The 4,589-nt window shown below is 31.1% G+C and overlaps 1 long non-coding RNA gene across 1 annotated transcript in view; it reads left to right on the plus strand.

Moving 5' to 3' along the window:
- The window catches only part of LOC109329014, a 20,564-nt gene continuing 16,756 nt past the window's right edge, over positions 782-4,589 (plus strand). The window contains exon 1 of the long non-coding RNA XR_002105504.1: positions 782-936. This is a non-coding gene — a long non-coding RNA (uncharacterized LOC109329014). The remainder of the gene's footprint in view (positions 937-4,589) is intronic.

The following is a 4,589-nucleotide window of genomic DNA, read 5'->3' on the forward strand; positions in this document are numbered from 1 at the left end:
TGAAACATGCCAAATGCAATGGGTAATGCTCGCAATTTTCTATTTTTTAATATATGAGTGAAAAATCTTAATTTATTTTTGTAGATTTATCTAAAAATAAATATGATTTTTTAGATTAATTGTAGCTATTTTAATGTTTACTTCATATGTCTATGTTTTTTTTTCTATTCGAAAAACAAGTTATTTGACTGGTTACCTAACGTCTAAGTGAATATACATATCATCTGTTAACGAGTTTTTGTGAAAATAATGTTATTTAAAAATGTAGTTTGTGTTAGAAGAATTATTTTTCCGTTATAATGATTTATTCATAATCTTAGAATTACTTTTGATAATAATTTACTAAGTAATATCTCATATTTTATTTATTATAACATTATCTTTCTTGTGACTTTTGATTAAATTGGTTATGGTTATCATAATGATTTACGTAACATATTTAATATCAATTTATCATCTTTATCATTTCATCATTTTATCTCTAACTACAAATGCTTATTTCTATTATATGTTTATTAGTAATATAAAATTAAGATATATATATATATATATATATATATATAATTATATACTGTGAATAATTGTAATACAACTTTTCGTTAACTAAGTCTTATTTGATTGTTTTATTAAAGTTTGTTACCTATAATTATGTTTACGACAACCCACCTATCTCATATAATATGTAAATAATGCTTCAAGTTGAAGACGTGTGCAGTTAGAGGATTATCAATATAGATAAAGATGAACCCAACAAACTGCACAAATCTTTTGCAACCTCCTCCTATTTTTCTTCCTCATACATGTTTTCTTTTCATATGCATACAAACCTATGTCATCCACACTTCTTTCAACCATTCCATGTTTTCTCTTCTCCTTTACATAGAAAATCACATCACAAAGAGAGGAGAAAATGGTTCTATCCAATTTGATTATAAGGTTTGTTTTTACTTTCTTTGAATTTGATCCATGATTCTCTAAATTTTTGGGTTGTATTGATTAGTTCTCTTCAGTCAATACATTGTTTATTGGGACCGAAAAAACTGATAATTTTCTATTATGATAAGTGGTTTTGTGAAGTATTTGTTGGAATTTCTAACAATTTGTGGGTCACAAATATAATTCTATAATTGTGTTATGACCATTATGTAATTAGCCAATATATAAAATGATCCTCAAGAATTAATTTGGTGACTAAGGGCATATGTATCATGATATAATATAAGTGTAGATACCTTCATGCAATTTCTGATTTGATGAAGGGACTGAATCAGAATTATTGCAACTTAAGTAGTAACCACTTCAGGGTTACTTTTATGGGTTATGGTCCCCATTTGTAGAGCAACAAGTTTTAAGGTGTTGGGTTGAGGAGAATAAAGGTGGATTAGAATAGTGTTATCCATAAGGATAAAACACTATCAAGTTATCTATAAGGAAAACATAAGGTATCTCCCCTAACAAGGCACACTCTCAAGCTTTTGGCATTCTCATTCCCCCTAGAGAAGCATAAGGAAAACCATCAAGTTCTCTAACATCTGGAAGATCATCACATCCTCATACCTTCGAGATTCCAAATGGCTAATCAATGTATGTTCTTCATCTTCACCATGAAATCAATTGGGGTTTCTTCGGTCTGGGTCATGGTCGTTCCATATGGGTTTATGTATGGGCATAAACATTAGGTTATCAGAACGAAGCCATGATCATAAGGACTTCTGCATTCAATCTAAGGATTATAGATGGAGAAATTCTCCAACAAGTGGTATCAGAGCCGCCCCTATTTGATTCATGAGTGAAATTAGGGTTTTTGCTAAGATTCCGATTTTTGATATCGATAATCGATTATCCACCATGGTAATCGATTATGACCATCAAACATGGGGTTTTAGAATACGGAAAATCGAATATCTCAAGGGCTAGTCGATCCTTCCTAGTTACAGTTATTCGAGTAATGTTCATCCATGGATCACCACAATATTACTCCACATATAGACATAACTTAAACGATATGACTTAAGAGATCATACGTACTTAATCCTAACAGGCAAACAATTAATTAAGTACGAGATTTCTTAGTACTCAAGATAGCTCCAAACTTTTGAGGTAGTTTAGGAGCTCCAAATGTTATATCCTGACACCATTGTGTCCCGATGTATTCTCCCTCACCTTAGAGTGTTGCGTGAGTGGCTCCCTTGGTGATAAGTGCGAAACGAGTATGCTACCCAACTTCGGAAGCTTTAGAAATAAACACAAGAACAAATCTGTAGGTTTGCGAGTTAAAATCCTTGCATGATAACCCTTAGGTAAATACATCTTTTAAATTATCATGGACTCAATCACTTTCATCCATTTGGTTCAAGATTACATATTCTTGAACCATCCTTTATCATCGAAAGTCTTGTTTAAGAAAACAATCCTTTTTAAAAATAAGACTTTAAAAAGCTTGTACTTTTAACTTTAACACAAATTAATACTTTCATGATGACTTTTTAAGTCATATTCACCACTTTAAGGTAAGTTACTTAACCACAGTCAACACTTTAAATCAAGATCTCTTAAGTTAAACTTACCACTTTAAAGTACGCTAAATCAAATGGATTGAATACTTTTGAACAATAAAACTCCATGGTCATTTCAACATATTTCATTCTAAAGCAACCACAAGCGTTGATAGTGTTGATCTCATTCATAAAAACAATTATTTTAAAATCAAGATATTTTATGTTAAACATACCACTTTAAAGTAATCTAATTATAGTAGATTCAACAAAACTCTATTATCATCTCTACACATTTCATTCTAAAGCAACCATAAGGGTTGATAGTGTTGATCACATAATCAAGAACAACATATCAAAAGCTAACATTTTAAATCAAGATCTCGTAAGTTAAACTTACCACTTTAAAGTAAGCTAACTTAAGTTGATTCAATAAAACTCTATGGTCATATCAACACATTTCATTCTAAAGCAACCACAAGGGTTGATAGTGTTGATCACATAGTCAAGAACAACATATCAAAAGTTAACATTTTAAATCAAGACCTCTTAGGTTAAACTTACCACTTTACAGTAAGCTAACTTAAATTGATTCCATAAAACTCTATGGTCATCTCAATAAATTTCATTCTAAAGCAACCACAAGGGTTGATAGTGTTGATCACATAGTCAAGAACAACATATCAAAAGTTAACATTTTAAATCAAGACCTCTTAGGTTAAACTTACCACTTTACAGTAAGCTAACTTAAATTGATTCCATAAAACTCTATGGTCATCTCAATAAATTTCATTCTAAAGCAACCACAAGGGTTGATAGTGTTGATCATATAATCAAGAACAACATATTAAAAGATGATAACTATCTAATGGTGTATGTGTGAGAGATTGAGAAAACAAGAAGAGAAATACCTTGAAATCTCTTAGAAGTGCTTAGAATGAAAAGTGAGAAAGTGAGGAAAAAAAGTGTTCTCCCTCAAGGCCAAGGGGTTGCTTCTATAGAGAGAGAAGTCAGATTTAGGGGATTATGTAAGTGATTGTACTTTTGCTTATTCAACAAGCAAGCTTGACTCATGAATGGGTGATGTGACTAATGAAATGAAACATCATGATTAAAATCGTGCCCGAGCATTGTCGGTTAAAACTCGGCCGGAGATTAAAAATCTCCCGATTTAGGGTTATGTTTAAAACGTCGAAACTTGGATCTCGGAGTGAAAAATATCTAGAGATGAGTTATGGACAAAATTGTTGCCTATTTTGACTCAAAATAATATTTTGAAGCCAATTGCACAATCATAATTCGGTTCCGAGTTACGGAACTCAAAAATCACTTTTGGGCCGAATTTAGGGTGAATTTGGGCTCGAAAGAGGCCCAAAGACTTTCTTTCTCATGAAATTATGCCAATTTACCATAAATTAGTAAATCACAATACAAGACTAAAACTCAAATGAGGTTTATCCTAAATAAATACCGATTAATTTCTAAAATTAATCGCTTGTCAATTAAATAATTATTAAAACACGCACAAAAAATCACGGTGTTACACTATATTGTTGAGGGGTGTATCTACATGATTTTTTATGCTTGACTATCTTTCTACAATAAAATAAAATCATGAAGAAATCAACTCCATTGTCACTTCTTACAACTTTGATTTTAACAAAGATCTAGTGTGTACCATAGCAATGAAATCTTGCAAGACTTTAGTTGCCTCACCTTTAGTTTTCATCATGAATATACATGTATATATTGACTTGTCATCCACAAAATTCAAAAAGTATCTATGTCCATGTATAGAAAAATTAGAAATATGTCCCCAAATGTGTACATGTATCATGTCAAAATGGTATAGGGAGTGAGTATGACTTAAAGGAAATCTCAACCTTTTCTGTTTGGCTAATTGAAAAATGTTACAAACATGGTTTTTATTGAAGGTTACAAAAGGGAAACTAGATTTAATAGCATCCATACAAGTATTAGAGGCATGCGCTAATCTAAAGTGCTATAAGCTTGAACTACAAATGTGTACAGAATTGGTAATAGAAAAAGATTCTTCATGTTGGTGTTAGGTATCAGTGGCTAAAATACACCTAG

Source organism: Lupinus angustifolius, chromosome LG02 (assembly GCF_001865875.1).
Source record: "Lupinus angustifolius cultivar Tanjil chromosome LG02, LupAngTanjil_v1.0, whole genome shotgun sequence".
Classification (NCBI taxonomy): Eukaryota; Viridiplantae; Streptophyta; class Magnoliopsida; order Fabales; family Fabaceae; genus Lupinus; species Lupinus angustifolius.